Source organism: Lithobates pipiens, unplaced genomic scaffold, assembly GCF_037356315.1.
Source record: "Lithobates pipiens isolate NorthernLeopardFrog02 unplaced genomic scaffold, aLitPip1_a1.2 Scaffold_8, whole genome shotgun sequence".
In the NCBI taxonomy this organism is placed as follows: Eukaryota; Metazoa; Chordata; class Amphibia; order Anura; family Ranidae; genus Lithobates; species Lithobates pipiens.
The window spans coordinates 205,696,652-205,723,002 of NW_027507903.1; positions in this window are offsets into that span (position 1 = coordinate 205,696,652).

Below are 26,351 nucleotides of genomic sequence, written 5' to 3' on the forward strand. Positions count from 1 at the left end.
ATTAGTATCTCTAGTTAGATGGGTCTCCTGTAAACAAGCAATATCCACCCTCCCTTTCTCAAGTGTAGAGAGCACCGCCATTTTTTTAACCGGATTGCTAAGCCCCCTGATATTCCAAGAGGCTATAGTTAGAGTATTAGGGTGCATCAAAGGTGTTTCTATATTGTACCTGGGAGGCTAGAGAGCGGTAAGCTGGGGTGAGAAGACTATACCCTTTCCTTAGTAAAATAACACACTTTGTCACTTCATAATTTTGACCCTTTTCAATATTCATTTTTATGTCCTTTTCCAGTGCTCGTTTTTTGAGATAGTGTATTATTATGAATAACCTATTTTGTGTTAGTTTACTCCAAGTTTCCTTTGTGCATTATCATTGTATCCACTTCATTCTCTTGCATGTGATTTTTTATATAAACCCTGTTAAATATGTGCTCCCCCTCCCCCATTCCCACCCCCCCTCTTCTCCCATCTCCTACCCCATCCTTCTCCCCTTCCTCCCCTCCGCCCCTCTAATACATGCCTATCTTGGCTACCCCCTGGGATTTATGCGTGACCAATCCTCTTTTTCCTCCCCATTTCACCCACTCATACCACCCGTGTTGTATGGTGTTTCATTATATTATTAATCCACCCTCCCTCTCCCAACACCATCAAACCCAACAAAAACATCCCCCCAAAACAACCACTTGTAGCATACATCTCTTCGATAACATTCAATACCCCCCCCCCCCGCCACCCCTGTGTTCATCCCTTTTTATGCTAATGGCATGGCAGTTCTATGAGTTATTTTGAGTCTTCAAACCATCTTGCCGCTTCGGTTGATGTGTCAAAAAAATGCATAGTTACATAGTTAGTCAGGTTAAAAAAAGACACAAGTCCATCCAGTTCAACCACAAAAATAATAATAATAATAATAATAATAATAATAACATCATACAATCCCATATACCCAATTCTATGCCCATAGTTGATCCAGAGGAAGGCAAAAAAAAAACAGCAGAGCATGATCCAATTTGCTAAAGCAGGGGAAAAATTCCTTCCTGATCCCCCGAGAGGCAATCGTATTTTCCCTGGATCAACTTTACCTATAAATGTTAGTACCCAGTTATATTATGTACACTTAGGAAATAATCCAGGCTCTTCTTAAAGCAATCCACTGAGCAGACCAGAACCACCCCTGCAGGGAGTCTATTCCACATTTTCACAGCTCTTACTGTGAAGAACCCTTTCCGTATTTGGAGATGAAATCTATTTTCCTCTAGGCGTAAAGAGTGCCCCCTTGTCCTCTATGTTGACTATAAAGTGAATAACTGGACACCAAGTTCACTATATGGACCCCTTATATATTTGTACATGTTGATCATATCCCCCCTTAATCTCCTCTTATCAAGAGTGAATACATTCAGTTCCTCTAATCTTTCCTCATAGCTGATTCCATGTCTCTTATCAGTTTGATTGCCCTTCTGGTACCGTACCCCCAGTTACCATTACTCGCAGGCGTGCTTTATATAATAGGCCATATTTAATATTGTGTCTCTGGAGGGTACGTTTGATCCCAAGAAATTTTGCTCTACGCTTCTGCACTATTGGAGAATAGTCTGGAAAAAATTATATCTTAATTCCATTAAATAGAATGTTCCCCATTTCTCTGGCTTTTCTGAGTAAAGTTTCTTTATTCTAGAATTGACCGGGGGATGTCCACCAGATGGAAGTGTTCTAGCAGGTACCCGGTGGGCTCTCTTTATTGAAAATGAGGCAGAGAAGGTATTTTCCCCAAACATTCAAGTCAAAGGCCGCTCTCCACAAAGTGAAGGGGAGACACTCTCACCGGCGCCGGCTTTCCCAGCCACAACAGGCGTCCGCTCCTCAGATAATAGCGGAAGGGGGGGAGATGATATGCCTGCCGTAGGCTGTGTCTCACAGGCAGCTCTGGCTCCAGCATCCAGCATACTGGCGGGCACAGTTACGGTGTGTCAGAGGCCATCATGAGAGGAGCTACCTTCTTACTGCTCTGTGCAGATTCTAGGCCTTTTGCTACTAATAACAACGTCTCAAGATACATTACACTATACTCTGGGCGTGATAGGATCAGACCCTTTCGGATTGATTCTTTAAGACCTGAGACAAATGTGGCAGCTAGCATGTGTCTATGTGCTTTGTTCAGTACGCTAAAACCCAAATCAGTAAACATTTGTGCTATTTTATTGCATAGAATTACGCAACCTTAAATCACCACAATTCATCTGGCATATCGCCCAGAATATATATAACTTCCCCATTATAGTATTCTTAAAACTTGTATCTGGTTAAAAATCAACATTTTTAAATCCCCAATTATTGTTTATACAGATTAAACACAATTAAAACCATTTGCACAAACGCAGCACATTTGCTACATTTGCTGTTATTAGAAAATAAACACCTTTTAACTTCAATAATGCAAGGATAGGCAACTACAACTAAAACTGTCCTTAAAGTCAGACTCTGACCGAAATAATCAAGACACCCAATACATAAATTGAAATGCTACTTTGATTGTAATATGTCCCGGAGGACATAGCATGGTGGGGGAGTTGTCAGAGGCACCTATGTCACTTGTTGCAGAGGGGGGGTAGGGGGAGATGTCACTTAGAACAGAGGGGCGGTAGACGAAGGACAGTACCTGCTTCCTGGGGACCAGGCGCAATTATAGGGTGGTGGCTGTCTACTTGAGTTCCTCTTTTCTGTTTTTCTATACACATATGTAATACAACAAACCTTTTTTACATTTCAAAATAGTAGGCCATTCATCTGTCTGTAGTCCTCCACCCAAGTGCATATCAACCCCACAGACTTTTGCCAATTTCTTTCCCTTTTTGACAGCACCCTCTCCTTCCTGCTCTACCACCAAGTCACAAGCCAAACTGCCCTTTTTGGGCCTCACTAACGTTTGCCCCATCCTTTCATTAGCTATTGAAGAGTTTATGTGTCTGGGCTCAGGGTTTGTATGGCAGTTTTATTAAGCTGTCCTTGACTCAAGGGGTCCGACAATCCTCTGACTGCCACCTGTCCCTGTTCAGACCACTTTCCAATATATAACTCTACCTTGCTATGACTGAGATATTTATGTGTCTGCTCAGGATTTTCAGATGGGTCACGAGACTGTCCTGGACTCAAGGGTCCGACAATTCCTCTATCAGACTTTATCACAGTCTCAAGGTAACGAGGACAAAAGTATAGAGAGAGAAAGTGAGAGAGAGGGAGAAAGGAACGTCTACAGTGTTCAACTGCCACTCAGGAGTCCCTGTGTGTGTCTTCCCAAAACGTAGACCAGTCACAGGAGGCCTGTCCACCCGAGGTGGCTGCAGGTGGGGTTGAGTAATATGTGACCACTTATTACTCTCAACAAGACATAACAGAAAAAAACAAATGAAAATTTACTAATGCACCACTTTAAGATGAAATTCAATACTCCACTTTAAATGTCATTTGGCTGTCCCAACACAAAACCCAAATTTCTCACCCTATCCTCCATTTCTTCAAGTCCTTCTGGTTGTTTAAGATCAAACTGTAAGGGACACCTCTTGTCTCCCAGTCCTCTTATTCTAGACTCAGCTTCTATGACTTTCAATGATTTACCACAAACAAATTTGACTGGGTAATGTACAGTTAATCTGTATACCAATGCATATGCGACCTCCAGTAATAAAGGTTTATACCCAAGAGACTTAGTTCTATATCCCTACCTCAATCAACCCCCAGCCCTCTTCATTTATGGCAAACAACAGTCCACAAACACACTTAGGACATGACATTACCACCAACAACAAGATATGACCAACAACCGACAACAAGCAACAAGATGTGACAACCGTAGAGAAATACAGGATTGTTCAATTCTTCACCGAACCCATGCTTTACCGCACAATTATTGCCCCAGGAGAAGTTTAACCCTGTGCTGATGCCTCCTCCTGGATTTCCCGTGCTTTACCGCACAATATATTTCCCAGGAGAAATTTAACCACGTCCTCATCCGTGACTATATAATCAATCCCTCATGCCCAACAGCCGCCACAAGACACAAGATCGATCAACAAAACAGAACAGAACAGAACAAAACAGGTGGCAGATATAATTGCAAGTTCCTTATTATATCAACAGACTCGAGGCAAGATATATACCTGTCTTTGAGGACTGCAGGAAGCCAGTATGGATACAGAGATTAACCAGCCACGGGTACAGGATAAACAGTAGACAGTAGATATTCAAACTGTCTTACCGTTCTCCCAGAATTGATCAGTCTCTGGTCCTGCCTGTGCTGATTTCTCTCAGTCTCCTCTTGTTCGGATATCCTTTGGGCCTAGCCTTGAGCCCCCTGTTGGGCACTAGAATGTTTTTTTTTTAATTTCACAAGGTTTTATTGAATAAATAGTAACATACATTACATCATAATACATACATGAACAATGATGCTGATTGATATTCGTTAATTGGAATATGATACACATTGTATAAAGATATGCTAGTCATGAATTTACTACGAATACAATTAATTTGTACATGAATTAATGAAATATGTCAATAATCTGGATGGGTTTGCAGTTTATAAAGGTGTATATATTGCTTTGGATATTGAGGACAGTGGGGGGGGGGGATATATATATAAATGGGGGGGAGGGGGGGGATCTCGTAGTTATGAGAGTCAGGCGAGTGTTATATTTTTCTCTGCCTTCTCCTTTCTCTTTCTCATATCACATCCCCCCCTCCTTCTTCATTATGATTACTGTATGTTTTTCCTTGAAAAATTAGATTTATGTCTGTTGGATAATTGATTTATAAGTTTGGGATTTTTTAAAGTCTATCCAGTCCTGCCATGTTGCTAAAAATTTCAAAATATTTTCCTGCAAAATATTTATGAGTTCTTCAATTTGTTCAATGCTGTTAATTCTCCTGAACCATTTAGCTTTCGGGACAATGTTTGAGCGCTAATGACAGGGGATGCAGTGTCTTGCTGCATTCACCATGAACATAGATAATGATTTCAGGTATCTTTTCCTGGGAAGGGAGTTGAAATGCAGAAGTTATTGAGCGGGGTTGAAGCTTAGTTGTTCTGAAGTGATTAAATTAATGGTCTCGTGTACTGATTTCCAGAAGCTTCGGATTAGCGGACATGACCACCATAAATGAAGCATCGAGCCCTCTTCCTGATTACACCACCAGCATCTATTTGAGACTTGAGGAGAGAATTTATTTAAAATAGTAGGGGTTATGTACCACCTGGTTATAATTTTAAAACCATTCTCCTGGGTGGCTACATTTAATGATCCTTTGTGTGCGTATGTGTATGTTTTTTCACAGTTCTCTTTTGACAGATTGATATCTAGTTCTCTTTCCCAATTTTGACAAGATTTATTGGAAAAGTCCGTTAGTCCTTCAAAAAGCGAGTTGTATATGGATGAGATAATGTGTCTATGTGGGGTTTTTTTATGCAAAGGTCCTCAAACGTCGACAGGAGTTTTGTCCAAGTATGTGATAACTCTTTATGGTTCAGGAAGTGTCTAATTTGGTAATATTTCCATTGAGGGATTAGACATGGTTTGATGTCTTTGTGAAAATCTTCTCTAGAGAGAATTTTCCCATTTTTAAAGAAGTGTTTGGCCAGAATTTCTTTGTAGGGCCAGCTATGTGTAAGAAAGTTTTTCTCCAGCCCTGGTGGAAAATCTGGGTTGTTTCTTAAAGGTGTGAGAGGGCTTAGCCAAGGAGTCGAGTTGGACTTTTTAAAGGTATAATGAAAGGTTTCTAGTGTAGGGCCTATGAGAGGGTGTGTTTTAATGGATTAAGGATGATATTTGGGATGTATCCATGGAAGAGATTTAATGTCTAAGGGGTACTGGGTTTGTTCCAGTGTTACCCAGTCCTTTACTGTTTGGTGTATGTTCCAATCTACTATGTGTGTTAGCATGGTTGCTTGAAGATACTTCTTAAGGTCTGGTAGGGCTATTCCGCCTTTACATTTAGGCAGGTTTAACCTATCAAATTTGATTCTAGGTGGTTTGTCCCTCCAGATGAAAGAGGAGAATTCTCTATGGAAGGTTGTGAAGAAAGAAGGTGGTAATTTAATGGGTATAGTTTGCATGCCGTACAAGAATCTAGGTAGAATTGTCATTTTTATATATGGGGTTCTGATAGAAAGAGGAGCATGTCGTCGGCAAATGCTGCTATTTTATATGTATTGTCTTGGATTTCAATTCCCCTGATGTCATTGTTGGCTCTGATTTGGTTTAGTACTGGTTCTAAAGCTAGGACAAAAAGAAGTGGAGATAAGGGTCATCCCTGCCTGGTACCGTTTTCTAAGTTGAAGGCGTTCAACAGGTGGCTATTCACTTGGACCTGTGCTGTTGGATTAGAATATAATACTTTGATGTAGGATCTCATCTGGGGTAATATGCCTATGTGTTTTAGAACAGCGTCCATGAAATCCCAAGCCACTCTGTCAAACGCCTTCTCGGCATAGAGGGAGAGGAAGAATCCTTGTTTTTTGTTTGTAGTTATCCAGTGGCTGATTTTTAATGCTTTAATCATATTGTCTCGCCCCTCTCTGCCTGGGATAAAGCCCACTTGGTCTAGTGCTATCAGGGAAGTTAATAGAGGTAGAATTCTATTGGCTAGTATTTTGGCATATATCTTTACATCTACATTGATTAAGGAAATCGGTCTATGGTTGAGAACTTGGGTTGTGTCTTTACATTCTTTGGGTATCACAGTAATGTTTGCTTCAAGTAATTGTTTTGGGGGGTTCTTTTCAGCATGTAGTGATTGGAAAGTTTTCAAAAATCTTGGTTTCAGAATATCAGTGAACGTTTTGTAGTATTGAAGGGATAGACTGTCAGGGCCTGGGGTGTTCCCTATTTTCATCTCTTTAATTCCTTTTTCAAATTCTGGACCTTAGATCGCTTCCTCGAGTTCTTGGCCTGTGTTCTGTATGATCTGGGGAGGACAATATTTTTCCAAAAAGTCCTGAAGAAGCCTGGCTCTCTTGTCTGAGTTGTGCAGGCACTTGGGATTTGACAGGATATTATAGAGGGATTGGAAATATAATTCAAATTGTTTTGCAATGTCCTCACTCAAGGACTAAGGTTTACCCTGTTTATCATTTATTTGATGTATTGTTGCTGCAATTTTCTTATTTTGTAACGCTTTAGCAAGCAGTTTTCCGCTCTTATTTCCTTGTTCATAATAGACCTTGTGTCTTAATATGTATTGTCTTTTGGTTTTAAGGTTTAATTCCTTGATGAGTAGTTTTCTCGCTTTTGTTAAGTCCTCAAGTGTGGAGACCGCAACCGTTTTTTTGTGAATTAGTTCTAGTTTGTGAATATTTTCTATCAAAGATTTTATTTTAGATTGTTTTTCTTTTTTGAGTTTGGCAAGTTTTTTAAATAAATTCCCCTCCAATGACGCACTTATGTGCTTCCCATTGTGTGATTGATGAAGTCTCTTCATTTTCGTTTCTCATAAAGTATTCTTTTAGCGTTTCTTTAAATTTGAATGCATCAATAGGGTCTTTCAATATGGTGGTATAAAGCCTCCAGGTTTTAGTGATGGTGTTTTTCTCTGGAAATGTTATAGTTGTGGTAATTGGATGGTGATCTGAAATAGTCATGGGTTCTATTGTTGAGTTTTTTAGAAGGGTGGGGCCTGATTGTGTTATAAAGAAATAATCAATTCTAGAGTATTTTTGATGGACGTTGGAAAAGTATGTGAAGTCTTTGGTTTGGGTATTAAGAGATCTCCAGGTGTCATGTAACATTAATTCTTGCAACAGGGTTTTGATTTGTTTCAATGCTCTGTACAGAAGGCTCAACGCTCCATTCGAGGTGTCTATTATGGGGTTTAGCGGTAAGTTGAAATTCCCACCTAGGATGATTATCCCAGAGGCGAAAGTCGTTAATAGGTCTTTAATTTTGCGGAAGAAGGCAACTTGTTTAGAATTAGGGGCGTAGATATTCTCAATGGTTATGGGGTATTGCCCTATTTTTGCCTTTAAGAATATGTATCTGCCTCCTGGGTCTGTCAACGTGTCTTGTATTTGAGCAGCAGTCTGTTTGAAAATCAATATTGAGACGCCTTTTGTTTTTCCTTCCAGGTTTGTGACATGAAAAGCTGTTGGAAATTTTTTGTATTGGAATTTCCTAATCTTGTTGGATTTGAAATGTGTTTCTTGGATGCATATAATATGTGCTTTATGTTTATGAAATTCATTAAGTGTGTGTTTCAAATGTGCTTCCATTTGTTCCTTTTTTTGTATTATGACACTTCTTACCTGTCCGGTGGGCTGCCAATAGTGTAAGTAAGGAGGGGCTGGCCAAAGTATCACACATTATTTATGCATTCAGCTCTCAATGAACTGGAGAGGGTTACCTGTCCAAAATATCCCCCCCCCCCTTATTTTTTGCAATGGGCCATGAGGAATCTGAAAAGGGGACCTTATACTTTAAGCTTTAAATACTCATTTCCAAAAATGTTATACTGATCTTGGCCAAAAATGTTTGTGTCTAATCTACTTGCAATGTTGATGTGCAAAATTTTTTTTTTCTTGTTTGACTCCACAGTAATGGCAGACTGTGGCCTCCCACTTTGCCAGCCGTTGGGACTTTCCCAATTGTGGAGGGGCAATTGATGGGAAACATGTCCGCATCTTCCCACCCCCAACTCGGGGGCCTACTATTATAATTACAAGGGGTATAATAGTATTGTGATGTTGGCGGTGGTGTCAGCGACCTATGACTTCCTGTATGTGGATGTGGGGAAAAATGGCCGTATGTCAGATGATGGAGTGTTTACGCAGACGGAGTTCTACTGGCGTCTCCAGAGTGGCAGTCTGGGCTTACCACCTCCAGAGGAGAATGTCGAAGGACTCCCTTTTGTTTTCGTTGTGGATGAGGCATTTGCTCTGGCAAAACCATCTGATGCGGCCTTTCCCGATGAGGACCCTCACCCCAGATCAGAGGATCTTTAATGTGTGGCTGGCCAGAGCCAGAAGTAGTGGAGAACACTTTCGGGATAATGGCCAACTGGTTCCACCTATTTTTGACTCCAATACACATGGAGGAATATAAACTAAATCATATTGTGCTTGCCTGCTGCGTTCTGCACAATTTTTTGAAAAAACATTCAGTAAACTACCGTATATACTCGAGTATAAGCCAAGATTTTCAGCCTCTTTTTTGAGGCTGAAAGTGCCCCCCTCGGCTTATACTCGAGTCATCGCTGTCTGCCCGCTCGATCAGCGTGTCGAGCAGACAGACAGCGGCCATTCTATTCAAAAGCCGCGCCTCCGGCTCCGCCTTCGCCTGTGATAGGCGGAACACTGAATTTCCCAGCAGCCTGTGTTCCGCCTATCACGGACATCGTATCATCCTCGTACTACGGACGAGGATGATACGACGTCTGTGATAGGCGGAACACAGGCTGCTGGGAAATTCAGTGTTCCGCCTATCACAGGCGAAGGCGGCGGCGCAGCTTTTGAACTTTACAATGGCCGCCGACGAAGAGGGCACGGGACGGCACGGCACGGGACGGGACGGGACGGGGGCAAGGCAAGGCACGACACGACACGGGACGGATGCAAGGAGGCAAGGCACGGCACGGGACGGATGCAAGGAGGCAAGGCACGGCACGGGACGGAGGCAAGGAGGCAAGGCACGGGGCGGAGGCTCGGGACAAAGGTAGGCTGGACACACACACACACACACACACACACACACACACACACACACACACACACACACACACACACACACACATGGATGGAGACACACACAGGGATGGATGGATGGATGGATGGAGACACACACACACAGGGATGGATGGATGGATGGATGGAGACACACACACACAGGGATGGATGGATGGATGGATGGAGACACACACACACAGGGATGGATGGATGGATGGATGGACACACACACACACAGGGATGGATGGACGGACACACAGGGATGGACGGACACACAGGGATGGACGGACACACAGGGATGGACGGACACACAGGGATGGACGGACACACACACAGGGATGGACAGGCATGTCTCACCCTCGGCTTATACACGAGTCAATAAGTTTGCCAGTTTTTTTGGGGGTAAATTGGGGGCCTCGGCTTATATTCGGGTCGGCCTATACTCGAGTATATACGGTATGTGTCCTCAGTTGGGCCTGATGCAGACTTGCAAATGTCAACCTCACAGCCCTTGAAGCTGCTCGTCCTGGCTTGCCCCCCCAAAGCGCCCGTGAGGTCAGATCCAGATATGTGGAGTACTTTGTGGGTAGGGAGGCCATTGATATGCCAGACAATGTCTGAGAGGCATTTTTTTAATACATTATTTGAAACGCCAATAATCTTTGTTTTCATTTACTGCTTTGCTTTGTTTTAGGTGTCTCCTAGGTTTTATTTTTTATTTTTTGGGCCTTTTTCTACAACAGTGCAAACCCAATTTCAGATTGAGATGAGGTGACAGTCTCTTCTTCAGATAATCTTATTATGTTGTGGGTCTGCTACACACCTCCTTTGGCACACTAGGCTTTGGTTTTTCCCTGGGCATTCCCCAGACCTTGTTGTTACCTGTTGTTTAGCCTTCCAAAGCCACTTACTGCGATAGCCAGCTATAGATGAGGGCGGTGGGCAAGTTCTTGATAACACGGTAGTGTTTGCATTGGTCCAGCAGTGCACCAACACCTTTGCTGCCATTGTGCTCTTGCTGGGTGTTTGGTGTGTTCCTGTACCTTTAAGGAGGGGTGGCTCCCCTTCAGTCCACCTGCCCTCATCTAACCATCAGAATGCATGTGCCTCCACTGCGGGGACACCATGTTAGTGTTAGGACCACAGATACCGGGGTGCCTTGACGTGGCTCTGTGGCTCACGCATGCGTTTGCAAATGCGTGCGGACTAAACCCCTGTTTTTAACGCATACTGTTAGACAGGTTAATTTGGTTGTCTGCGAGCTGGTGGTAAGTAGGCTTTGGTTTTTCCCTGGGCATTCCCCAGACCTTGTTGTTACCTGTTGTTTAGCCTTCCAAAGCCACTTACTGCGATAGCCAGCTATAGATGAGGGCGGTGGGCAAGTTCTTGATAACACGGTAGTGTTTGCATTGGTCCAGCAGTGCACCAACACCTTTGCTGCCATTGTGCTCTTGCTGGGTGTTTGGTGTGTTCCTGTACCTTTAAGGAGGGGTGGCTCCCCTTCAGTCCACCTGCCCTCATCTAACCATCAGAATGCATGTGCCTCCACTGCGGGGACACCATGTTAGTGTTAGGACCACAGATACCGGGGTGCCTTGACGTGGCTCTGTGGCTCACGCATGCGTTTGCAAATGCGTGCGGACTAAACCCCTGTTTTTAACGCATACTGTTAGACAGGTTAATTTGGTTGTCTGCGAGCTGGTGGTAAGTAGGCTTTGGTTTTTCCCTGGGCATTCCCCAGACCTTGTTGTTACCTGTTGTTTAGCCTTCCAAAGCCACTTACTGCGATAGCCAGCTATAGATGAGGGCGGTGGGCAAGTTCTTGATAACACGGTAGTGTTTGCATTGGTCCAGCAGTGCACCAACACCTTTGCTGCCATTGTGCTCTTGCTGGGTGTTTGGTGTGTTCCTGTACCTTTAAGGAGGGGTGGCTCCCCTTTAGTCCACCTGCCCTCATCTAACCATCAGAATGCATGTGCCTCCACTGCGGGGACACCATGTTAGTGTTAGGACCACAGATACCGGGGTGCCTTGACGTGGCTCTGTGGCTCACGCATGCGTTTGCAAATGCGTGCGGACTAAACCCCTGTTTTTAACGCATACTGTTAGACAGGTTAATTTGGTTGTCTGCGAGCTGGTGGTAAGTAGGCTTTGGTTTTTCCCTGGGCATTCCCCAGACCTTGTTGTTACCTGTTGTTTAGCCTTCCAAAGCCACTTACTGCGATAGCCAGCTATAGATGAGGGCGGTGGGCAAGTTCTTGATAACACGGTAGTGTTTGCATTGGTCCAGCAGTGCACCAACACCTTTGCTGCCATTGTGCTCTTGCTGGGTGTTTGGTGTGTTCCTGTACCTTTAAGGAGGGGTGGCTCCCCTTCAGTCCACCTGCCCTCATCTAACCATCAGAATGCATGTGCCTCCACTGCGGGGACACCATGTTAGTGTTAGGACCACAGATACCGGGGTGCCTTGACGTGGCTCTGTGGCTCACGCATGCGTTTGCAAATGCGTGCGGACTAAACCCCTGTTTTTAACGCATACTGTTAGACAGGTTAATTTGGTTGTCTGCGAGCTGGTGGTAAGTAGGCTTTGGTTTTTCCCTGGGCATTCCCCAGACCTTGTTGTTACCTGTTGTTTAGCCTTCCAAAGCCACTTACTGCGATAGCCAGCTATAGATGAGGGCGGTGGGCAAGTTCTTGATAACACGGTAGTGTTTGCATTGGTCCAGCAGTGCACCAACACCTTTGCTGCCATTGTGCTCTTGCTGGGTGTTTGGTGTGTTCCTGTACCTTTAAGGAGGGGTGGCTCCCCTTCAGTCCACCTGCCCTCATCTAACCATCAGAATGCATGTGCCTCCACTGCGGGGACACCATGTTAGTGTTAGGACCACAGATACCGGGGTGCCTTGACGTGGCTCTGTGGCTCACGCATGCGTTTGCAAATGCGTGCGGACTAAACCCCTGTTTTTAACGCATACTGTTAGACAGGTTAATTTGGTTGTCTGCGAGCTGGTGGTAAGTAGGCTTTGGTTTTCCCCTGGGCATTCCCCAGACCTTGTTGTTACCTGTTGTTTAGCCTTCCAAAGCCACTTACTGCGATAGCCAGCTATAGATGAGGGCGGTGGGCAAGTTCTTGATAACACGGTAGTGTTTGCATTGGTCCAGCAGTGCACCAACACCTTTGCTGCCATTGTGCTCTTGCTGGGTGTTTGGTGTGTTCCTGTACCTTTAAGGAGGGGTGGCTCCCCTTCAGTCCACCTGCCCTCATCTAACCATCAGAATGCATGTGCCTCCACTGCGGGGACACCATGTTAGTGTTAGGACCACAGATACCGGGGTGCCTTGACGTGGCTCTGTGGCTCACGCATGCGTTTGCAAATGCGTGCGGACTAAACCCCTGTTTTTAACGCATACTGTTAGACAGGTTAATTTGGTTGTCTGCGAGCTGGTGGTAAGTAGGCTTTGGTTTTCCCCTGGGCATTCCCCAGACCTTGTTGTTACCTGTTGTTTAGCCTTCCAAAGCCACTTACTGCGATAGCCAGCTATAGATGAGGGCGGTGGGCAAGTTCTTGATAACACGGTAGTGTTTGCATTGGTCCAGCAGTGCACCAACACCTTTGCTGCCATTGTGCTCTTGCTGGGTGTTTGGTGTGTTCCTGTACCTTTAAGGAGGGGTGGCTCCCCTTCAGTCCACCTGCCCTCATCTAACCATCAGAACGCATGTGCCTCCACTGCGGGGACACCATGTTAGTGTTAGGACCACAGATACCGGGGTGCCTTGACGTGGCTCTGTGGCTCACGCATGCGTTTGCAAATGCGTGCGGACTAAACCCCTGTTTTTAACGCATACTGTTAGACAGGTTAATTTGGTTGTCTGCGAGCTGGTGGTAAGTAGGCTTTGGTTTTTCCCTGGGCATTCCCCAGACCTTGTTGTTACCTGCTACACACACACCTTGTTTTTGTTGATAATGTATGTAGTTGATAATTTTCAGCACCATGGCAGAAATATGTGGGGTCATGAAAATGGTGTGAATGGGGAAATTTAAACATCACTGTGGGTGTTTTTTACTAAAGGCAAATCCACTATGCACTACAAGTGCACTACAAAAGTGTACCTGAAACTGCACTTGGAGTGCAAAGTAGATTTTCCTTTAGTAAATAACACCCTTTTGCGCATTGAAAAAGGAAGCCACACATTGTTGATAATTTAACTTTTTACTCAAAACACATTCACATGTGCGTTTAGAAAAGGGTTTTACAACAAACCAACATATTTGGTGTATATTGAACATTATTTTGGGTAACATTTTTCTAACTTGCCATTTTTGTGTAAACAGGCATGTATCAAATTATAACATACAGAACACAGGAAATTACAAAGCTCAACTTTGAAAAGTGAAGACAATATCAGACATGAGTATGTACAAACTGTGCTGATATTGCCTTCATCAGATGGGGTGTCACCCCTGGAAAAGCCAAATTTGGAAGATGCACACACATTGAGAATCAAAAAGTGGCCCATTTCCTCCTGTTCTCATGCCTAATGTCAACATGTGCTATCTCCCATCATGGGGTATCAATGTAAGTGTTTTGGGGGTATAACCCCTTCCTCTCAGCCACTTTAGTAGCAAGGAAAGGGTTACACCCACAAAACGCGTACATTGATTCCCCATGATGGGAGATAGTACATGTTGACACACTGTGTGCATCTTCCAAATGTGCCTTTTCTAAAAATATAAAAGAGTTTTTGAACATTTAAAATGGATGCTAGCTAGTTTTGGGTGTTTCAGACTGTCTCTAAAACATCAATGATGTTCTTCATTTTTTGTTGAACATCATTGATGTTTTTCTGGATATTCTCTAAATCGCGATTGCACCCCATTATCTCCCCAATGAGGATCTGGGCACTTTCACTGGTAAAATGCGATTCTTCTTCTACAACATCCACATCACCTAAAAAGAACCAAAAAAAACACACCATGTATTATAAATATGCAGGCATACATTGATTAGCTTACCTGAAGCTGTGGTCTCCGACACTCATCTGTTGTGGTGCAAATCTCTAGAATCTCTCCTTTCTCCTCCTCCTCTGCTTGTGCTTTTGGTATTTCCCCTTTTTTGGGAGGTGTGGGGTCCCTGGTGTCCTCAAACGTCCCGAGTCTTCTATCCCCTATAAGAATGTAAAAAAGGAATACTTAGCACACAGATATTTGAGGGCAGAAATAGGAATATGAAACATTGCTTGGAAGTGTCGTACAATTGTGTTTTTTGGCAGAGTTCAAAGGTGAAAACATTATTTTTGACACTTTCTAAATCTGAAATACTTACCTGTTGTGTGAACAAATGTAGTCAAGTGCAACTTGGCAAAACATCGTTTTTGGAGTGGGCTAACAGATGATGTTTATTACGAACGATTGAACCCATGAACATGAAAGTGGCCATTGTACAACATTAAATCAAAGCACATGGAGCAGTATGCAAGCAATAATAATAATAATATGAACACACGACAACTACTTACTTTTTGGAAGAACTCGCTTGATCCTTCTGTACTGATCGTGCTCCCTCAGTTTCAGGTTTGACCAGCGCTTTCTCAGTTGATCCTTGGATCGTCATACCCCAAAGTTCTTCTGAAGACTCTTCACAACTTTAGTCATGATCTTGGCCTTTCTGATATTTGGGTTTGGGTAAGGTCCATACTTCCCATCATAGTCATTCCTCTTCAATATGTCCACCATCTCCAACATCTCAACAAAAGACATTTTTGAGGCCTTAAATCTTCTCCTCTGGTATCGGGATGTTTCAGGCTCCGGGCTTTCTTCGTCCTCCTCCTCATTAGTGGAATTCTGATCATGCCCCTGCCGTGTCTCCACCATGTGCTCTCCCCACTGCGCCGAAAGAGAAGGGGCGGGGAATAGTCTAGAAAGAAAACGTCAGGGGCGGGCGGAGTTTCACGCATGTGCACTGTATATAAAATGCAACACAAGTGTGTCATACGTACGATCTGTGAGCAGAGGGAGAAGCTGACGCGCCGCTCATGCAAACGAAGGTACAATTTTAACTTGGTACATCACTAGCCTATACTGCTTCTAGATTGAGGCCTGTATTGGGACAAGATTAGGAGAGTTTAGCCTGACATTAGGGTTTGTCTTGTGTTGTGTTTTGCAGACAAGATGGATGGGTTTAACGACCATAGCTTTCTCCACCTGTTCATCAACAAGTACAGGGAGCTGCCCTGTCTGTGGCAAGCTACACATCCCCACTACAGCAACAAATTAAAGAGGCAGGCAGTGATGGAGAAACTGCTGGAGTTTGTGAAGCCGGTGGTCCCCAGGGCAGACATCAACTTTTTAAGAACGAAAATTGGTGGCCTGAGGAGTACATATCTGAGGGAGCGCAGAAGGTGCTGGAGTCCATGCAAACTGGAGCAGCAGCAGATGAAGTTTATGTCCCCAGGCTGTGGTATTATGAGAGGATGCATTTTCTGTCAGACCAGGCTGAGGTCAGGGAATCCCTCTCTACACTTCCTTCCACGCATCCTTCTATGCTTCATTCCACCCCTGCTGAGTCTTCCGACGCCCAACCTGGGCCTTCCAGACAGGAAGGTGTGGAGGAGCCCAGCTTGAGCCAGGTATAGTATTGTTCTACATATTTTTGGAGTAAAAATGAATGATGTTAACTTGATTGTTCCTCACTAATTGCTTATTTTAGAAAGTGTTTCACATATCAATAGACAGTAGTGGCCAAAACATTTGGGTCAAGAATGAAAAATGCTGGGCTCAGAATGATAGTCTATTTGTTAACAATTTGCAACAGTCTTGAGCTGAAAATTGTGTGTGTTTGATGAACCTAAAACTAAAACTATGTCCCTTTTTCATACACATGAAGACCTCAGCCAGGAGGAGGGTGTGGAATGCAGCATCCAGAAGGTGGCTGTGGAACGTGGCAGCCAGGAGGAGGCAGGGGTAAGTGGCAGCCAAGAGGTGGGCAGGCGTAGGAGCCTGACTCAGTCACAGTCCCTCCCCTCTGCCTTCCACCCAAAAAGGCCAGAAAGGGGGGGGAATGGGGAGGAGTCTGCTCTGGAGCTCTTTGAGGAGGCTTCAGCTGCCCTCAAAGCCACCCCCACATATCAAGAGGCCTTTGCCACCTTGGCTTCCTGCAAACTCCAGCAAATGGAGGAGGGGCAACACCTCTTGTGTGAGGAGCTCATCATCCACACACTCAACAAGGGGTTGTTGGGCCAAATGGCACAAACAACACACTTGTGGGATTTGGACCATGCTCCTCCTCCTCCTCCTTCTGCCACACCTCCAGCACCCCAGCCACAGCCTGGAAGGAAGCATAGAAGGAAGACCAGAGAGTGATGGCCTGGGTTCAGTCTGGTCTGACAGAAGATGCAGCCACTTGTAGGACCACAGCCTGGGGACATAGATGTCATCTGCTTGTCATGGTCGGTCCCGAGTCCCAGCAGCCCGTGGAAGACTTACCCACAATGTTGGTCCGTTGAGCGCTGATAGGTCTTCCCGGGCGCGCGTTAGCGCGAACGGACGCACGCGGGTGCGAGCAGGTACGATCGGGCGCACGCGGGTGCGCAGGGTTGCAAACGTGCGCACGCGGGTGCGCGGGGTCACGGTCGGTTGCACGGTTTGACGTGGGCGCGAACGGACGTGCCGTGCGACCGCCCTTGGCGCCCAGAAGGCTTCTTAAGTGATTCATTCTAGTGGCCCGTTGCTGTCCTGTCTACAGCGTTCCTGAGAGTTGCCTCTGATTACCTGATTGTTCCTGTCTCTGATCTACTTCGGCTTGTTCCTGATTATCCTGCCTGCTGCCAGCCCTGACCTTCGGACCTCCTGACTATCCTTCTGCCTTCTCCTTCGGTACCTCTGCTGCCAGCCCGTTGACGACCCGGCTTGTGCTTACCCCGCTTCTGCCTGCTGTTCCAGTCCGTGTTCTGTGACCACCGCTGCCTGCCGCCTGCCTGTCAGCCCTTCCGGTGTGCCCACCTGCTTGCTGCCAGCTGCTGACCTCCAGCCGTTCCAGAGTCACCTGTCTTCATCCACTGCTGTCTGACGCCAGTTCCTGGACCAGGCCCACCTACACGGACTTGGCACTTGTGCCCTCTGCCCTCCAGAACCCCTGTTCTCACTCCCAGGGGGTCTCGAGCCAGAGGCTTACGAGAGGCCGCTCCCTGCACTCCGGGCTCCCCCCACCAGGTACGTGACACTGCTGCTGTTCCGGAATTCTTGGACTTCAGGACCAGACTGTTCTCCCTCAGATATGTACTCCTCAGGCCACCAATTTTTGCATTTAAATAGTTTATGTGTGCCCTGGGGGCCAAAGGCTTCACTAATTTCCCCAGTTTCTCCAGCGCTGCCTCCCTCTTTATTTGTTGCTGACACCTAAATAAAGGTTTTTTTGGTTCAAGAAATACTTGCCTATGTGTTTTACTTCAAAAAGGACAGTTTATTTGTGAGTAGTCAGGTACATTTCAAAAATACAAAGTCAAATTAATAACAAGGGGCACCAACACCAAACAACCTCCTCTAGATTAAAAAAGAAAACAATAAAATAAAAAGATAATAATGGTGTTGTGGTAAGTTGACACACAAAACACACCAAAAAAATTCCAAAGATGAGCAAGCTGTCAAAAAAGGAGATGTTGATTAAAAAAACCAACCACAAAATTTAAAACAAAAAAAAAAAATTATTGGGGAGATGTGACAAATTAAAATATTGTATTCATGAAATGAGGAAAAAGAATAAAGAAATACGTTTGGGAGAAGTGTGTGTGAATATGAGCAGCAAAACAACTTCATTCTTGTAGCATTCTAAAGAAAAAGAGAATGCTCTGCATTAAAGAATTTTTAACATTGCAGCGTGATGAATGTGCTATATCGATTACGAGCGGTAGTTTTACCTGACCGAGTGCTTCCGCCTCAGAATTTATTCTGAGCATGCGTGGCACTTTGTCTGTTGTACTAGGCTACACACGATCGAAAATGATGCGCATCGGATCATTTTGTCAGAAAATTTTATAGCCAGCTCTCAAACTTTGTCCGTCAGATATTCCGACAGAAACAGTCCGATGGAGCCCACACACTGTCAGATTATCTGACAACGCGGTCCGATCGGACATTTTCCATCAGATTTTCCGACCATGTGTACAAGGGCTTATATATGTATATCCGGAAGGTTCAAAGGGTTTACCCTTTGTGTGGTAGCGAGGACTAACTAGAACTAGATGGAGTTTATTATTTTGATATGTTCTCTTTTTAATAATGGGTCTGATGTGGGAATACTAGTTAGGAGTTTATTTTTCATGAATTCTAGCACCGTGGTGAGACTAGCTTATAGGGAATATTTTATTTTTACAGGATGTTTATAGCTTGTGACGGGCTGGGAAAAGAGTAGTTCTTTAGAGCGATGGATATCTCTTATTGATGGACACATATTTGTGTGAGATAAAGTTATGAGCAGCATTGTGAAATCATATTGATACAAAAGAAAATAGCATTTCTTGTAATGTAATTGAGGCAATTTGAGAGTGCAGCGAACTTCACTATCTAGATAGTTTGGAAGGTTAGTCATTAACCTCCCTGGCAGTGATCCCGAGTCTGGCTCGGGTTGGGATTTCAGTACCATAAGCGGTAATCCCAAGCCAGACTCGGGATCGCATTGCTGGATACAGGGAGAGTTACTTACCTTGTCCCCTGGATCCAGTGATGTCCTCCGCGCTGTGTGATTGAGATGTCCTCGGCTCGATTCACACAGTGCCCGAGTGCCGCCGAGCTCCGTTCCCTGCAATGTTACGGCGCACGGGAGCGGAGATTGGCGCCAAATTCAAAAAAGTAAAAACACACAAAACACACACAGTACTGTAATCTTACAGTAAAAAAATTACACATCCGCTTTGTCCCTAGTGGTCTGTCCAGTGCCCTGCATGTACTTTTATATTATAAATACAATTTTTTCTGCCTGGAATTTGGAGATTGTCCATAGCAACCAGAAACTATCCCTTTATGTCAAAAGTGATTTTAGACCAACTAGAAAACAGTGATAATAAATTAGACTCACTTGCAGAATTGAGCGATAGCGATTTGTGGGGAAATTCTTCATCAAACACTAAATCTAATGAGCAAATGTCAGTGTTTTTGGATTAGATTACATTATTGAATAATTTTTATTATTTTTTATTATATTATAAATTTTATCATACCCGGGATGTCTGCTAGACTCTGGTTTGAACAGATTTAAGAGAGTTATTGCTAAGAATTGCAGGCCTACAATATAAAACGCCAAATTTCCATGCAAAATAATTGTACCGCTTTCAGCACCTAAAATCAGAACTAATCATACCGCCAGGGAGGTTAAGGGGGGCCAGATTATTACTATGTTGTGTAATGCTCACCAACTAGTAAACTTTAATGTTTATTGTATGAACATTAATCAGATTAGAACATTAACCCAGGTAATATATTCAAACTTTTAACTTAATATAGGAAGTAATGGTTACTTCTATCTATAATTTAATCCCAATCTGAGTTTCAAACATGTAAGGCACCATGGTGTGTGGAATCAGATATCGGCCTTTTGTTTTAGTTCCCAATGAAATTCTTTAGGTGAGTGGGAGGACTTCAAATAGAATAAAGTGTTGTCAATTCAAGTTGTTTAATCAAATGAGGATTTGTTTGGAAGATCTCGCCTTACATATTGAAAACTGAGATCTGGGTGTTAGATAGTTTCATTAAAACTTGACATTACAATAGGAAGGTCTACAAGTATGTTAACTAGAATATGGTCTCAACCAATATTAACAACACTTAAACAAGTTATAACTGTGTGTAAAACTCTATTTTATGGATTCATGAACATTGACCCCATTTCTTAAATATAATGCCACTGAAGTGGGGTAAACCAACTTAGCTTAGTAACATATAAGCTATCGACTTCTAAGGCCGCGTACACACGCGCGGACTGTTCGCCCAACCTTGTTCGTCAAACAGTTTGACAAACAGTCCGCTCAAAATTAGCATGAACGGACTTGACCACACACGATGAACGAACAGTCCGCTGAAACCGTGCGCGATGACGTGAACGGCACGTACGACGGGACTAGAAAACGACGTCCTATACACTGCAATGCAACCTTCGGCGTGTAAATCCTTTCTGAGTATGCGCGGAACTTAGTTTGATGAACAAGCCTACACACGAGCGGACTGTCCACTCAAACCAAGTTTCAGCGGACAGTTTTACGGAAATTCCGAAAAACTTTGTTCGTCAGACTGTCCGCTGAAACTGTCCGCTGAAGCCCACACACGAGCGGACTGTCCGCTGAAACACTGTTCAGCGGACAAAGTTGGGCGAACAGTCCGCCCGTGTGTACGCGGCCTTAGTCTATCAAACTTAACGAGGATACTGTTCTCCATTCTCTCCAAATGGTTATAGGTATGGCAGGGATATTGGCTCATTAAGATAGGACTTTGTTGTTCTTCTGGTCCCTGTTATAGAACTAGAGTTTATTCTTGGGTATCTGTGTGCATGATCGCTATTTTATTCTATATTATATTCTCAACAGTTCCAAAGCATTGACCGTTAGTTGTCATACTTACAAATGTCTCAGTAGATTAGTCCATTTTTCATAGCAGAGTGTTGTAGTTACCTGTACTTGGTATGTAAAAAGGTCTTGATTTTGATTTGGTGCAGGTATATACAAATTGGTATGGAAGATCCTTTGCTGAAAACAAAAGAGAAGATTAAGACCGGGGGAAAGGGAAAGGGGCATAGACAAGCAAGTATCTAAAGTTTTAGATTTTTAGCTTTAGGGTCGCATGGTTCTTTCTTCTTTAATTTTTTTTCTTTTCTTTCTTTTCTCCTTTCCTTTCTATATGTTTATTGCTTTACTCCTCTTCTGGGAGTTTTTAAGTGTCCATTTGGTCTCGTCGATCTGAGCGATCTCTGCGTCTGGGTGGTGATATTCCAGGGCTTCCATGGAAGATATCTCTCCTGCTGTGTTGTGGAGATGTGATCTGTGTCGGCGATCCCTGTTTTTCTGTGATCTTGGAGTATAGTTATTTGGAACTGTGATCCAAGGTTCGTTCAACAAAAAGGAGTTGTGCCATTCTGGTACCTCAGTCATAGGTATATTTAAAGTGATGCAGAAAGATTGCAAATCTTCGGGCGAGCATAGAAGTGCTGTTTGGCCTCTCCACGTGGCTGAGAGGCAAAAAGGAAATTTCCATCTGTATGGTATTCCCCTCGCGCGTAGTTGTTCGGTGATCGGGCATAAGGCTCTGCACTGTTGTAACGTGATATTCGATAAGTCTTGGTACAGTTTAATCTCGTTGTCATTAAAGATGATTCTGTTTTTTTCTCTGGATTTTTTTAAGAATATACTCCTTTAGTGGGAAGTTTACCAGGCAGCAGATGATGTCTCTAGGGGGGTCATTATCTCTTCCCCTGGGCCTGAGAGCTCTGTATACCCTCTCAAATTCAATGGAGACTCAGGGGGTCTGTCTAGAATGTCATTGAATATTGCTGTGGCTGTTTGTTCAACAGGTGTTTGATCGGACATTTCAGGGACCCCTCTAATTCTTAAGTTATGACGTCTTCCCCTATTGTCCAAATCTTCTAAATGGCGGTGCATTTCCATTATGTGGTGTAAGTGTAAATCAGCATTTTTCTGTACCTGTTTAATTGCTTCAGCATGTCGCGTTGTGGCTTGTTCCACTGCTCCTGTCCTTGCAGCAATTGCCTGGATGTCTGCTCTGATTTCATCAATGGCTGCAGAAAAGGATGTTTTTATGTCCATTGTCATCGCCTGCAGGTTAGCTTGTAGGTCTGCTAGGCTTAGTGATTGTGTAGGCTGTGTCCCTTGGGTTTGATGGTTACTTGTGCCGTTCACGCTGTTCATGCTGCCTGTGAGGCACGGATCCGCCGAGTGGTATAGCGGGCTTAGGCGAGGCCACGGCCTTGGCGGCCTTCTCCGAGCCACGTTCGGGAAACATCACCGGGATGTTTGTGATCGGCTGTTGGGATGAATCCATTGGTTCCCGGATGTTGGGGATCTCCGATTCCCTTTTCCGATGCCGCTTAATGTGTCCTGTAACCTGATTTAGTCTCCTCACTGGGCCAGAGAGAAGTGTCTAAGCGTCCATCTCTGTCCAGAGTTAGGCCACGCCCCCAGAATATTTTGGATTGGATCAGAACCAGCCAAGGTTCGGTATTATTATTTCTGCCCCTGGTCAAATAGAATATAGCGTGCACGCGCTGAAGTGATTACGCCTACATTCAGTTCAGAATAAAATACATTCTGCCTTTATTTCCTCTTTTCCAGACTTTTATTCAATTTCGTTAAAAATTAAGATACGTCAATAAGACTAGCGCATGGAAACCACAAAGCAACCACAAATATATCAATACATATAGAGATAAAGTATTGGCATTAGCTGGCTCGTCTATATGAGGAAGTAGCTATGTTTTTGCAATATTTCTTGCTTCTTTTAAACTGTTGGTGTTTTCTTGTTATATTTTGTATGTATTCTTGGAAGCAGGCGCAAACTTCTGTTAACTGTTGCAGTCCAGTTCCTAAGCAAGGGTGAGCTTTTGCAAAATATCTGAATATGTTTTTTAAGGCTGATAAACTAAAGGTGATATGTCAGGCATAATATATAAAACATGTACTCTTATATACATTGGAATAGACATTTCATTATTCTCTTAATCATAGCCATTACAAATCCCTGCGCCATTCTTGACATGCCTTCTATATGGAGGCTAAAAAACCTGACACTTCCTCAACATATGCTCGGAATTCTCTAAATAAACACACCAAACCAATCAGACTCAAGTTGTCAAAGGATAATTACACCCGTAATCCCATTAAAATAGTCCATACATTCCAATCCCATTTAGCCTCTTTATACTCTGCAACTAATGAATTTAACCCTGCGGACATAGATGCCTTTTATTCCCAATTAAATCTTCCTCAATTATCACAGAACCAAAGATCCCATCTTGAAGAGTCGATCTTGAAGAACTAAAATAAAACAAAAGACCAGGCTCTGATGGTTTTTCAGCCATATATTACCATACATTTGCCGAAACTTTATCTCCACTCCTAACCAAAGCTTTTAATATAATTTTCCTTTACCCGGGCAGAGAAAACATTTGCATACCTAGGAATTCACCTAACAGCTTCTGTTTCGGATCTCTCTTCAGCCAACTACCCATCTACCCAAAACATGTAACAAACTTAATGAAACCATGGCCACACCTCCCATTATCCTGGCTAGGTAGAATTAATACTATAAAAATGTCAATCCTACCCAAACTACTATATTTGTTTAGAGTCCTACCGATCCCAATTCCTGCCTACTTTACACAATTAATCCAAAAAAGGGTGATGACATTTGTATGGAGATTCTCCAAACCATGTATTCCCTACCACACTCTATATCTTCCCAAATCTAAACTTTGCATCATACTACAAAGCCGCTCATATTGCAAGCCTACCCAAATATCATGCAACACAAGAAACTCCTCTATGGGTGATTATAGAAGCAGCTGACTGCGATTCCTTTATCGGTCTCAAATCTATTAAGACTTATGCCGCGTACACACGAGCGGACTTTTCAACATCCAAAGTCAGACGGAATGATTAGACTATTCGATCGTGTGTGGGCTGCAACGGACTTTTGATTCGCAAAAGTCTGACGGACTTTAGAAAATGGAACATGCTTCAAATTTTTCCGACGGAACTCCGCCGGACCCGGTCCCTCCGAAAAATTAGCTCGTGTGTATGCTATTCCGACGGACTAAAACCGACGCTAGGGCAGCTATTGGCTACTGGCTATGAACTTCCTTATTCGAGTCCAGTCGTACGTCATCACGTTCGAATCCGTCGGAGTTTGGTGTGATTGTGTGTGGCCAAGTCCGCTCAGTCGAAAAGTCCATCAGAACTCTGTCGGAACTCCGGCAGAACTCTGGCAGAACTCCGGCAGAACTCCTTCGGAAGTCTGTCGGACATAAGTTCTCTCGTGTGTACGGGGCTTTAGCCCTAAAGACCGTCCTGGTTTGCGTAACCCTATCACTAAACACTTTATATATCTTTGGGATAGGCTTAAATTTAATTTAAACACCACACCACACAAACAATCCCCACACAACCCTCTCCTCTCCTTCCTTAAAAACCCTGCTTTTTCCCAGCATGGGTTTACTCATTCAAATTATGGGCTTCACTGGACGTTTTGAAATTACACAAATTTGCCACATCTTCAAACATTATCCCTTTCTAAGATCTGCGTGAGACTTTCAGATAACCTCAATCGGAAATATTCCTTTACCTCCAAATCAAAAACTTCTTCACACCTTATACAAATACGGACACACCTCTGAATCAAGTTACAAGCTTTGAAGCCACATGTAAAAAAGATCCACACGCCAAAGGACTAATCTCTTTTCTTTATTCTCAGTTACTAATTAAACCCAACTCAGACAGACCAACCTACACTCAGAAATGGGAGGATGACCTTGGACGAACCCTTACTTATACAGAATGGTTGGATATTTAGCTGGCAACTAAAACATCCCCCCCTAACATTTTAGCAATTGAAACCAATTGAAAAAGTTTTGACCCGTTGGTACCTTGTACCCTCTAGAATAGCGAAATACATTCCAACTTACACAGCCTTTTGCTTCCGAGGCTGTCTGAACCTGGGCACACAAATGCATGTTTGGTGGGCCTGCCCTATAGCCCAAACCTTCTGGAAATAAATATTTACGACTGCCTCCAGAATGTTCAAGATATCAATACAATGTGACCCTACTATGGCACTACTTAACCTAAAACCTGTATATTTGACTCATATACAGTTTAGGCTCTTTGTCCAACTCCTTACAGCCGCTAAACAAACTCTGGCAAAAGCATGGCAATCCCCTTTTTTGGTTGTAGCTGAGACAAAGCATAGAATTAATAATTTCCTGATTCATGCAAAATGGCATCTATAGAACAAAACCAAATCCCCAAATTCAAAAACATGTGGCACCCATGAGTTCAATTTGCCTTGCCATCATCCTTAGATCACTGTTCACCTCCCATGGTAGTTGATTATAAAAGGTGGATATAAGACCTTACTTTACCAAACAATGGCTCTCAGGCTAACTTCATGAACTACTCCCCCTCTCTATTCCTCTCTTTCCCTTTTTCTGACCCTCTTTCATTCTCATCTTCTCTTTCCCATTCATTTTATGATTTTTGAAGCTCTTTGTTCTTTCAATATCTCATCCGCATAATCTTCACAAATACAAATTTTGGATTGGTTAATTATCCTTATTTAAATTGTATCATTTTATAATCTCCTCTCCAATACTACAAGTTATAAAAAAGTCATATATTACATGTTTTGTAACTTCGTTTACTCATGTAAGTAAAGAGCTCCATTCCATCTTGTCACTTATTCATTAATGTGTATGTAATGACTATAGGTGTGAACTAAATAAAATCTTTTGACAAGGAAAATGCAGAAGCATTAATAGACGCTGTGTGTATAAGGCCATGTGGTTCAGTTTTCAGTCTATATCTCCATTTCTTCCTTCTGGGGGTTTTCACCCAGCCCCTCAGTGACAGGAAGTGCTAATACAT